The sequence below is a fragment of the Rattus rattus genome, chromosome 1 (assembly GCF_011064425.1).
Source record: "Rattus rattus isolate New Zealand chromosome 1, Rrattus_CSIRO_v1, whole genome shotgun sequence".
Classification (NCBI taxonomy): domain Eukaryota; kingdom Metazoa; phylum Chordata; class Mammalia; order Rodentia; family Muridae; genus Rattus; species Rattus rattus.
The window spans coordinates 206,527,015-206,540,345 of record NC_046154.1 but is presented as its reverse complement, the minus strand read 5'-3'; the positions used below and the strand labels follow the sequence as shown (position 1 = coordinate 206,540,345).

The window sequence follows — 13,331 nt, the reverse complement described above, 5'->3', positions numbered from 1 at the left end:
GAAAAAAGAAATTGTAGAAGACCTTAGAAGACAGATCTTTCATGCTCATGGATTGGTAGGAGTAACAGTAAAAATGGCCACCTTATGAAATCAATCTACAAATTAATGCAATCCCCATCAAAATTCCAACACAATTTGTAGTTCATGTCTATATGCAGGTGAGGGCTGGCACAAGATAAGGCAAGGCCTGTGAATGGGCAGTGAAAAAGTAAGGCAGGGACAGAGTTTTTGTAAGGTGAGAGAGAGAAAAAGAAAGAGAAGAACTAAGATGGAGGCAGAGAAGGATGATCCATATCTCTGTAGCCTCAAATGGCCACAGGTAGTCATGAATATTTCTTAAGGGATAGATTTTTATAGGAGAATTTATCTTATCTAGGTGGGCGGTTTATATCATTATCAATTGGTTGTGAGTTTATTGTACAGATAATTTGTGGAATGAGAATTTAAGACATAAATCTGATTAATAAATTACAAGCTTATTGAGTTTGGGTTACTGGGAGTTGTGACTAGAACCACAGGGGGTGGACGCTGGGAATATGAGCAGAGTCTGAAGTAAGAGAGTTGCAAGACGGCGGCTGCTGCCAGGATCAGAGAGTAAATGGAGCTGGCAGTGTGGGATGGATATTGGGAGCTTAGTGGTTGAGATGCTTTGTTGATTAGGATAAAAATACCCCACAGATGCTATATGGCCCACCAGAGCAGGTACTAGCATGGAATGGTAGGTTTGTTTGTTAATATTTACCATAACAATTCTTCACAGACATGGAAAGAGCAATTCTCGACTTTATATTAAAAAAAAAAAAAAAAAAAGCCACCATAGCCAAAACAATTCTCAACAATAAAAGAACTTCCAGTAAAATCATCCCTGTCCTTAACACCCTGCCCAAAACTCAAGTCCAAGTGGATCAAGGACCTCAACATAAAACTAGATACACTGCAACTAATAGAAACAAAGGTGGAAAAGAACCTCTCACTCATGGGCCTAGGGGAGAAATTTCCTGAACAGGACATCAATGGCTCAGGCTCTAAGATCAACAATTGATAAATGGGACCTCATGAAACTGAAAAGCTTCTGTAAGGCAAAAGACACCATTAACAGGACAAAGTAGCAACCTACAGATTAGGGGGGAAAAATCTTCACTAACCCTATATCTGGCATATGGATAATATCCAAATTATATAAAGAACTCAAGAAGTTAATCTCCAAAAGCAAATAACCGAATTTAAAAACAGGATACAGAGCTAAAATTGAATGACCAAGAAGCACTTATAGACACATTCAAAGTCATTAGTCATCAGAAAAATGCAAACTAAAATGACCCTAAGATTCCACCTTATACCAATCAGAATAGCTAAGATCAAAAACTCACGTGAATGCACATGTTGGTGAAAATGTGGAGAAAGAGGACACTCCTCCATTGCTGGTGGGATTGTAAACTGGTACAACCACTCTGGAAATCAATCTGGAGATACCTCAGAAAATTGGAAATAGATCTACCTGGAGATCCAGCTATACCACTCGTGGGCGTATACCCCTAAAAAAAAAAGCCTCACCATACCCCAAGGACACATGGGACACATGCTTTACCATGTTCATAGCAGCCTTATTTGTAATAACCAGAAGCTGGAAACAACCCAGATGTCTTTCAACTGAAGAATGAATACAGAAAATATGGTTCATTTACACAGTGGAATACTATTCAGCTATTAAAAATGAGGACATCATGTATTTTGCAGGCAAGTGGATAGAATTAGAAAATGTTATCCTGAGTAAGGTAACTCAGACCCAAAAGGCCATTGTACTCACTGATTAGTGGATATTAGCCAAAATGTACTGAATATCTAGGATATAAGCCACAGACCATAAAAAGTGTAACAAGTAGAAAGGCACACGTGATGACATTTCAATTCCACTTAGAAGGGGGAAGGAAAAAATAAAGTAAATTAGTTCTTAAGAGATCTATGAGAGTATTGGAAAACTGTAGAGTCCCTATGTGGGTGTTGCAGCCCTTGCTTCTCATCTGTAAAGGAGGGGGAAAAGAAGAAGGGGGGAAGGAAATAATTATGGGAGGAAGAGGGAGGGAAGGACCTAGGTGGGAGAAGAGAGGGAGTGGAAAGGGGAACAGAACCAGGTATGGAAGTGGGGGGGAAGAAGCCCAGAAGGCTAAGAAAATGAATGACAATAAGCATCATGGGGGTGGGGGTTGGAGGTCCCTCTAGAAAGTACCAGAGACCCAAGAAGTGAGAGACTCTAAGGACACAATGAGGATGACCTTAGCCAAAATGCCCAACACTGGGGAGAGGGAACTGGAAGAGTCCACCTGTAGTAACTAGACAGGGCCATAAGACACAGGGTTACCAATCCACAGTCAAAATTTCTGACCTAGCCTGCCTAAAAGAACTTCAGGGACAAAAATGGAGAAGAGGCTGAAGAAAAGGCATTTTAAGGAATGGCCCAACTTGAAATCTATCTCATGGGAAGGCACCACAGCCTGACATTATTACTGATGCTATAATGTGCTTACAGACAGAAGTCTGGCATGGCAATCCTCTGAGAGTCCCTACCAGCAGCTGACTGAGACAGAAGAGATACACCCAATCATTGAACTGAAGACAGAAAATGACCCCACAGGAAGGCCAGCAGTTTCAATTTACCCAAACCCCAGGGAGCTCCCAGAGACTGAGTCACCAATCCAAAGCATTCACTGGCCAGTCTGAAGCCACTGACATGAATAGAGCAGAGGTCTGCTTGGTCAGGCCTTAGTGGGAGAAGATGCACTTAATCCTTGATAACCTTGAGGCCCCAGGGGAGGGGGAGGCCAGGTTCAGGGAGAGCATCCTTTCGGAGGCAAGGGGGAGGAGGAATGGATGAAGAACTGTGGGAGTGGGGGCCAATGTGGGGTAACAACTGGAAGGTAAATAAATAAAATAATAGAAATTGAAATGAAAAAATCCACCTGTTAGAATAATATAATTATAATTATAATAGTCTGAAGGAAACAGATTCTTCCCATGGGTCTCTGAAACTCTGATTTGATACAATGCCCATGAGTAGCTTACTCCTGTAATTGTTGATTCACTGGAGTTCAAAACAGTGGGAAGACAGTTTACACCACACTCACAGAAGGACATCCACGTGGTCAACACCAGACTGTCTTTCATTAATTAGTGATATTATGGGTAGGGGTGGGAAGAGGAGAAGATTGAGGAAGAGCTGGAAGGAAGAGCAAAGCAACATAAGATAACTGACAGCCATCTTAGAAGGTAGTCTCCAAATTTCCTTCTGAAAAAATGCAAATCCATCCCCACTTCATCCTTCAGCCAAGGTTCTGGGGACTGAATGCAGAGACATTGTGCATGCAGTGCTCTACCACTGAATTATATCTCCAGCCCTCTTATAAATTTTTGCCAGTGTTTTTTATATACTCCATTCAACCCCTTCTCAGTCTTCTTTGACCCTCCTTCTGTGTGTTGGATATTGGTCTGGCACTGCTATATATTCAAAGGCTAAATTCTGTACCCCAAGACCTGATTGCCTCAAGAGGAATAATTCCTCCCATACACCACCTTTTGTTGTGCAAACCTTGCTCCCCATGTTAATTGATCAACGTAAGGCTTAAAACCTATGATTAGAGTGTAGGAAGAGGTAGACAGGTTTTTAGTGACCTGGTGAGGAATGGGGATGGAGTTCACAGGGAGAGACAGAGGAGAAGAAAAGAAACACAGGGAGTAGGAAGCAGCCATGAACAAGAGAAACAGCAAATAACAGGGAATATATGGCTGGGATGAAAGGTAGAATAACTCCAAAACCAATCTAAGCTTACAGTTTGTAAATAAAATACCTGAATTGTGTGTCTTTTATATGAGTGAGCTGGAATTCGTAATCCCTTTACACCACTGATCCCTTGTCCAATGTTAGATCTCCAGGGTCAGTGAGACAGTTAATATATATCAACGGTGCCACCCTCTCAGACATGGTAGAAATCTTTTCTGAAGTCAGTCTTGGGGTATCAGGGACCTAGCCTGGGAAAGGCCATATTTGTTCAACATAGAGAGTAGCAAACCTTTGATCTGTGCAGAGACTTGAAGTGGGCAAGTAAAGAACTTTCGACAGTAGAAAACCAAGTCAGATAAAGGCTCCTGGGTGTTCCCTATGCCAACTCTCATATGGGGACCCTTTGCTCGTTTTTATCCTCAGACTTTGTTACATTGCTCATTCTACAAATATGCCTTGTATGGGCCATGACCTGCAGACAACGAACCGAAAGGAAACACAGACTTGAAGTTATGGATATACAATCGAGAGAGAGAGAGAGAGAGAGAGAGAGAGAGAGAGAGAGATGTTAAATGGTCAATCAAGGACCAAGCAAATGCTCTCTGATCTGGGAGGAATGGACATAATGTGCTTAAGACACACTTTTGATTAAGCAATGTGTGTTTTCAGTTTATCTTCCTAAAACTAAGAAAATCAGAAAGATAATAAGTCTCTTCAGCCAGATTATATCAACTTAGGCAACTAGTTTGATAATCCCCCCAGATCTAGGTAGATGGAGCCTTAGATAAATAACTGCATTTGTCTGTTTGTTTATCTGTGCGGGGTTTTGTTGTTTATTTGATATCTGTGTCAGTCTTCTATAAAAATAAATGCCATAGACAAGCACCTTAAGCAGAAGGTACTTATTTCTAAGCCCAAGATGAAACTGCTGATATACTCAGTTCCTTCTAAGTGCCTTCTGCCTGGCTTATCAACGGTGGCCACTATCTTACAATTTCTCCATGTAGCCTGTCTTGGCCTTCAATTCATAAACTTCCCTCAGACTCCAGATATGACAGGAATGCACTGTCATATCTGGCCCAGATGAATCATCCTTTGAAGTATGTTTCAAGACTGACTTAAACTTCTTTTATCCCCTTATTTTTTCTCCCCGCCTTCTTTATTGACAAATCAAGAGCCAATTAGGGAATAGGATCTTAATATCAGAATCTCCCTTTCATCTTCCTTTCTTTTTTGTTTGTTTGTTTTGCTTTGCTTTGGTTTTTAAGTTAGGGTCTCATTCTGGAGCCTTTGCAGTCCTCGATTTCATGGTGATCCCCCTGCCTTAACTTTTTAAGGGCTGGTATAATAGGTATAAGATAGTATGCACAGCTTCTTTTTTTGCCATTTTTTTCTTCCCATCTCCCTCCCCCTTCTTCTATGAGGGTGCTCATCCCCCCACCCACCCACTCCCACCTCACCAGCCTGACATTCCCCTACTCTGGGGAAATCAAGCCTTCACTGGACCAAGGGCTCTCCTCCTATTGATGCCAGACAATGCCATCCTCTGCTACATATGTGGCTAGAACCATGGGTCACTCCATATGTACTCCTTGGTTGGTGATTTACTCCCTGGGAGCTCTGGGGTGTCTGGTTGGTTGATGTTGTTCTTCCTATGGAGTTGCAAACCCCTCCAGCTTCTTTAAAAAGTGCAAGCTAATCTCAAATTCTCTATGTACTTGAGGATGACTTTGAATTTCTCATCCTCCTGCTTCCCACTCTGTAGTGCTAGGGGTTACAGGCCACACTACCACATCCAGTTTTATTCAGTGCTAGGGATCAAACTCAGGGCTTTGCACATGCTGGGAAAGCACTCTACTAACCTAGCTATACTTTCAGCCCACTGATTCAAATTTCTTAAGATCAGATCAGAGGTGTGCAAGGATATTTTAAAAGTTCGCTCCAATATTCTTGCTGGTGGCTTTCCCAGTGACCATATTCTCCCAGATACTCAAACACTAAGCTAACTATTCCGGACATGAGATTTTTCTCAGATATAGTTTAAGTGTCAAATTAATTGATTTCAAACAAGGGAGCTTAGACTGGACCTGAGGTTTGGTAGGTGCTAATCTAATTTAGCAGGGAATAATCATTTAGAAGGGATTGGATTCCTGCAGGTAAGAGATTCAGGTGTGTGATAGATTTGACCCTAGGGCAGTATATGGGTGGAGGGCTCTCTCCTGCTAGCCCCAAAGATGGAGGAGACAGTGTGATGAAGAGTGTGAGATAGTTTTAGAAGCTGAGAGTACCTCATGCTGTCAGCCAGCAATGAAATGGACACCTGAGTTCTATGCCGCAATGGATCGAATGCTTCCACAAACCCCATGAGCTTGGCAGATGATTCCAAGCTCCAGCGAGGATATAACCCTACCAATACCCAATACCTTATGACGTCTTGAACAGAGTCCAGCCACCTATAGCATTATTAATAAATAGACAAGCAGAGCTTATGCCAAGTTCGTGTAGCTTCCTACATAGCCACAGAGATCCTACACGCCAGTGATTTTCTTTCTCTGCCCAGCACCCACCTTCTACTCTCTGTGCCATTAAACTCAAATCTTCTTGACAACAGGGCTATGTGTCAATAGACACAGTCTATCATCACATCTTTCCCTCCTGGGCATGGTAACTGGACCAAGGGCATATGAACCAATCTTTCAAAACAGCATCTTTCTCTGTGAATGTTCAAACTTGAACTTTGAAAGCATATTAATTTTCCTCTAAGGTCATAGGAAAGAGAGCTCAGAGTTCCCCATCGTCATGGCCTCTATTGATTTGATTTCTGACGTCCAAGAAGCATGGGGCTGCCAGAATTTACAGCCCTGAACCCTTTGCTGTTTGTCACCTGAACTGGTGCTCTTCCGCAGTGTGGCATGTGAGCCAGTGCTTGTTCTTCAGATGTGTGATGGTCACACTGAGCCCATGCAATGAGCAGCAAGGAGGCTAGAAGGATACAGATAGTTGCTTTTTGGAGACCACAGTTCTGCTCACCTGACAAGGTCAAGGCATAGGAGTTCCTCGGGTGTAGAAATTGGCTTCACTGATGTTTTTAAACCCACACCAAAGGCTCTCATGTGGTAGAAAAATAAAGACCGACTTAACTGTATTCCCATAGCTTTATGAGACATTCCATGTCATGCAGTCAGGGCTCCTCATTTTCTGTGTGCAGAAGTTCACGTTTGGAAAGGAAGGAAATCCAGCCAGGTAACAAGCAACTTGTTCTTGAATCATTGAGTCAAACCCTGCCAGGAAGGGAAGATCCTGCTGCTTGTATCAATTTGTTTTTCTTTCCTGTTTCATGAGGATATGGACATGGGATGCACTAAGTACCGAGTCTCATTCATGGTCCTATGGAATCTTCTCAAGCTCTCTCTTCCTTCGGAGGGCCTTGGTGTGTTGGAACAATTTTACCTGAGTACTATAAGGGTATACATACATGTCATTTTGTATATAGCACAAGAAACTGTCTTGGCAGCTCTGTGAAGCTTGTGCAGAAGTCAGTCCATAAAGGACAACTTACTTTGAGTAAGATACTTCCATTGATACCCACTCAGAAAGACAAATGAGGTGACTGTTTCCTGAAGAGCTGAATGGCATGTCAGACATGAAAATGTTAACTTATTCTCTTCAACTCATCAACTAGGGATGCTTCTGCCTGGAGTTTTCATGACATAAGGACCATAGGCAGAGGAAGGAGGACCTTGTTCAAAGTCAAAGGCCCTCAATTTAAATATGCCCACACTGTCTACAATGTCTTTTAAAGAGATGAACAGATAGAAATCTTTTCTTTAAAATTCATATTTTCTACATACCCTGTCAGGGTTCAGCCTCAACACAGGATGGGAGTTCTCAACTGGAAGCAGGGATATCTGGAAGGCGCATAACACATATTCACAGATTACTCTTTGGGTACAAACTGATAGGCAATTTCAAGGCTTAAAGTCATTCTCTCTTTCTCTCTCACTCTATGTCTCTCTGTCTCTCTCTCTGTCTCTCTCTCTGTCTCTCTTTCTGTCTCTCTGTCTCTGTCTCTGTCTCTGTCTCTCTCTCTCTCTCTCTCTCTCTCTCTCAGCTTGAGGCTGCACACACTCTGCATTCTTTTGTGCACTCTGCCCTTTTTATTGCAGTTTTCATTTCTCAAACTCCCACTCTCATGCACACGTCTGTTCGTTACCCTTTCATTCTTACACACACTCTTCATACACACCTCATACATATCTCACACACACCACATGCACTCTCCTTTCACTCACACACACAATCTTCACACACACACCTCACACTCTCTCTTCCCTCACTCTTCACACGCTCTTCCCATGCTCACACATGTCCTCTCACTCACTTGCTCACCTTTCTCTTGCCCCAGTCTTTTATTGGTACTCCAAAAGCAGGTAGGAAAAAAAAGAGATTGTATAATCATTGCCAAATCAAATTCAAAAGAATAACATTTCACAAAGAATTAAGAATTACAATTGGAGACTGGAGAGATGACTCAGCCGTTAAGAGCACTGACTGCTCTTCCAGAGGTCCTGAGTTCAATTCCCAGCAACCACATGGTGGCTCACAACCATCTGTAATGGGATCCAATGCCCTCTTCTGGTGTGTGTGAAGACAGCTACAGTGTACTCACATACATAACATAAATATTAAAAAAAAAAAAGGATTACAATTGTTCCCCAAAGTTTCAAGCTTCCCCTATTGCCAGGCCTGTGGCCAACATAATAATAACTGCAAACATCACTATTTAAACTTTAACTTTTGACTTATTACACTTCACAGCTCAGAGCTCCGAGGTCAGCTACTTTTATTTCCCTGTGAAGCTCTAATGATAAATGACATGGGCAAAGCTGCCAGGCAATGGACAGAAAGAATCGAGTTAACCCTGAATTCAGTAGATCCACTAGCTTTCTGTTCCTTTACATTGCACACAGTAACACTCCTAAGAATTCTATTTTGAATACTAGTATTATTTACTAGTATGTAATTTTATGCATTCTATGCTTTCTTATCAAGTAACTACTCTCAAATGTTATGCAAAATTTATTTCATGACTTCAATAACGTTTTCCTTTGATGGGGTCCCAATGTTGGCTATAATCCATTTTCTAATAATTTCTTCAAATTTTCTTTGCAAGTTAAGCATCAATCTGGAACTACCATTGTGCAATTATTATATTGTTTCCAAGATAAGAACACACAGCATACACCTGGGCCATTAGGACTCTGCTGTGCCCATGCCCCTATGCCTCAATTTCCAATTGTTTAAGAATTATTACATCAAGGAACATCTAGTTTCACAGAATTCACCAGAGCAGAAGGAGAAAGAAGTAGGAAAGTTAGATATAGTCGAATAATAATGCACACCAAGGTCAACTGAAAAGCAGTCATACACAAATGAAATCTATACAGGGTTGTTGTCCAGGGCTAAGGTTAGGAGAAATGGGAACAACTGTTTTACAAAGAGTTGCTGCAGGCTATTGAGATGTCTCCATTCCAACCTCCTACAGGCGGCCTCTTATTTCAGATGGTGGGTCCCCTGGAGGGATGTGTCTTCTGCTTCTCAGGGGCTTCTGAGATGTCTCCATCCTGGTCTACTGTTGGCAGTCCCTGTCACAGTCTGCTGTCCCCAGCAATACCCATGTGCACAAAAGCAGAAAAAATGTAAACTGTAATGTATCATCTACCACCCAGTCTTTGGACAAAAGTAAGGAAAAACTGTATCTAGGATTAAGAAGAACCAATGAGATAATGAAATCAACTATTAGAAAGTTTTAAAGGGGGTTTGCAACCCCATAAGAAGGATAATATCAACCAACCAGACCCTCCCCCCCAGAGCTCCCAGGGACTAAACCACCATCTGAAGAGTATACAGGGATGGACCTATGGCTCCAGACACATATATAGCAGAGGTGGCCTTGTCTGCCATCAATGGGAAGAGAGGCCCTTGGTCCTGCCAAGACTGGATGCCCTAGTGTAGGGGAATGTCAGGGCAGGGAGGTGGAAGGGAGTGATGTGTGGGTGTGGTAGCATCCTCATAGAAACAGGAGGAGATAGCAGGTTTCTAGAGGAGAAAATGGGAAAGAAAATAACATTTGAAATGTAAATAAAAAAAGATAAAGGAAAACCTAAAAAAAAGTTGGATTTTTTAAAAAAAAGAAAGTTTTAAAGGCTGAATAATTGAGAGAGAAGCATTGTTTTGAAATGAAAATTAATACCAATTTATGTTTAAATATTTAGAAAAATCCAAGATGAAAAAAGTAAACACACAAAAAAAAGGATAGCCAACACAACCGTTTAGCACTGTTAGTGTTTTCTGCTCATTTATTGTGTCATGCTAATGACAACCACCAGTATTCTCCCACGTTACCCATATGCTTTCTGAGTATCTAAGACGTGCCGATGGCATGCTTCTCTGCAGCTGCCTGTCTTCTTAGGGCAGGGCTGGTTTAAAATAATCCTACCACACACAGCTTCATCTACAAATATCTTCTCCATGAGTCAGATTATTTTCTTCCTACTTGTAACCTGAGCCTGCTTTGTAATAGGTGGGAGAGATTCACTAAAATAATTAAATGAGTTCATTAATCAGAATGGACTAGAATTCTTTTTTTTTTCCAAGAAACGTGAATATTTATGAGCAAGTCGGTAATACTTTGGAATGGCTGGAAACGTTGGGCCTGTCTTGCAAAGATACCTTCAAATATATTTACAGAAACGGACGAGATATCGCAGGTGCTGGTGGTCGGTGAGCAGAGGAACGGGGATTCGTCTAAAAACCTACGAAAGGACAGGTCCCCACTTTCAACTTGCCCCAACTTCTCGCCCTCGGGCAACTCGACCAGCGTCTGAGTCGATTTACAGCGGCATGGCGCTCCTCAATGGCTCAGGGACTTGCGGCCCTTCAGCATGCGGCGGAGGATGACCTGCAGGGCAGCAGGCGTGCTCAGCCGGCGGACCCAGCCGTGCTTGTGCTTGCGCTTGATGTTGCTCGGCTGATACTCGTTTCCGCGTGTGCGGCCTCGGACCTGCTGCAGGGAGAGGGGCCAGGCATCCGGGAGTCCCATCCAGACCCTGGACTGGAGATGCCTGCCACTCAACAGGATCACCGATCTTCAGGCCTGGCCCCCAAAGCACCGGGCTAGGAAGGCCATGTCCAGTGGCGGGTCACTGGCCTGGTCGTCCGGGTCGACTTCAGTTCCTACCATGGACTAGAATTCTAAAGTAACAAGTGATGGTAATATTTCAGTAGCTTACAAAACAGAGGCATGTTTCTTCATTAGGCAAAGTTAATTGTTGGGCTACTTCTCTCTCCTTTAAGGAAGGAAGGTACAAGAGGCCACCATGACCGTCTCCGTCAGATCAAGGTTAATCTTGTCTACCAAGTGCTTTCCTATTGTGTCACAGTAATTCAATCTGTAATTGACAGTCCATTCTCTATAATACAAAACTCATCAGACATGACTCCTTTTAAAGTCTTTGTTAAAATGTTGGACAAAAATACTTAATTTGGGGGAAAGCAAGATGGCTCAGTTGGTGATGGTGTCTGCCAACAAAGCTGGTAACTAGAGTCCAATCCCCAGTACCTACACAGTGGAATGAGAGAATCCACACCTATGACCTCCACATACACAATGGCATAAGCGAATCTCTTCCCAGCTACAAAAAAATAATTAAATTAAAATATAATTAAATTTTGTAAGTTCTTAATTTTCATTGTTTTGAATGCCTCAACATTCAACATTGTCTTCTCTTCCCATTAATCAATGGGTTTGATCAATCACACAATAAATATTTAAAGCAGAGGAGAACCAGGCTCTGACGCAGCAGTTAGGGCTAACCTAACGAACCCACAGCCACTGTGCCTCACTAGAGTCTCTCCCCAGTGACAGTGCCGTTTCACTGGTTTTGCTTACGTTTGCACAGTCTTTGGACTTTTCTCTCTGAGTCCCTCGGGTTTTTATACAGCAATAATAGCAGCTTTGCTTTATTTACTTTGGGACTGAATCAAAAAACTGAATCTTGAGTTCCTCTTTGAATCTTTATTTTGAAGAATCTTTGGAATCTTTATCTTTCCTTTTCTTGCAGAATTTGAAAACTATCTATAATACCAACACTTGAAAGAAGGATCATTGTGAGTTTAAGGCCACCCTCATCTTCACGTTCTAGACCAGCCTGTTGTCTACAATGGTTTCCTTTAATTGACAGTTGCATTCTCTGTGGTTTTAGCTGCTTGTGATCAACACTGATTTCATTATATTAAATGGCAAATTCTAAAAGTAAACAATTCATTAAGTTAAAAAAAACTCTTTTGTGTCAAATATATTCTATACTTGCTCTCTTTGATTGTTAGTTATTATTGTTAATATCTCATTATATATCACTTAGAAACTAAACTTTACCTCAGGGAAAAAACATAGTATTTACAAGTTTCAGACTTGGTACTATGAATGGTGTCAGGCATCCGTGGGTTGGTGGGGGAATATATATTCAGTTCTATTCATTTTTTCCTCTTATGATTTATTTTTTTGTTTTTACACATTCAAAGTACTGTAATGGAGCCTGGCCTGGTAATTCATGTAATCAGCACTCAGAGTAGAAGCGTGAATTTATGGTTAATTTAGGGACATAGTATGTTCAGGGCAACTTGGCTTCATAACATGACCCTGTCTCCAAAAGAAAAAAATGCAAAAAAAATGCAAAAAAAAAAAAAAAACTTTCTGAGCTGCCTTATTTTTCTCTTTTTAGAAACCACCTTTGTGAGTAAAGCCAGAGTGACATAGATTTAAAAAAAGTAGTAGCAGGGGAGAAGTCAGTGAAAAATGAACCTTGAGCCTCTCTGGAGCTGTAAATATAGAGACCACTTGAGTAGACCTAGAAACTTCCTGTTAGGGCAATGGCTCTCCTCGTGGGTCCATCCTATGTCAAGCTTTCCTTATATGCATTTGTGTTTGAAAGATGGCGTCTGTGTTTCTCAACCTGGTGTCAAAGTTGATACACTGCAGGGATGACCCTGAGCTCGTCATACGTTTGCTTCTGCTCCTGTCCTCAGTTCCGGAATTACAGAGGCAGGCTACCTCCTCCCTAACCTGAGCCCAGCTCTCCTCACTATATTTAGACAGTGCTTTCCTTTCACCAGGTCTCTCACAAGGAGCAAAGGCATCTGTAGCATCTATTGAGGGGTCACTGCATCTTGATTGGGCTGTCTCTTACCTGGGGGGATTAATTTCCAAAAGAGAAATTTCAGGCACCCTGACACTTTTCACTGAGAGAACCTGACTCTGACTCCTTGACCAGGATCATACCTCACCTGGGTTATAAAACTGCCCTAATCTAGAACCTGTGAAAATCTCCTTTTGTTGTTCTTTGTTCACATTGACATTAAGCACAACTCCCAGCTGTAATTTCCTTTCTTTGTATGCCAGCTCCATTTGGATGACCTCTGTTTGTGCTTTGTTATATATCCTCTTCCCCAGGGAAGCTTCCTCCCCTGACCATCCTTACTCTTCTCCTTGGCCCTA

At 41.9% G+C, this 13,331-nt stretch overlaps 1 pseudogene; it reads right to left on the bottom strand.

Annotated features, from left to right (window-relative positions):
• Positions 1-10,493: 10,493 nt before the first annotated feature.
• On the bottom strand, positions 10,494-10,979 carry LOC116890048 (annotated as a pseudogene).
• Positions 10,980-13,331: the final 2,352 nt, after the last annotated feature.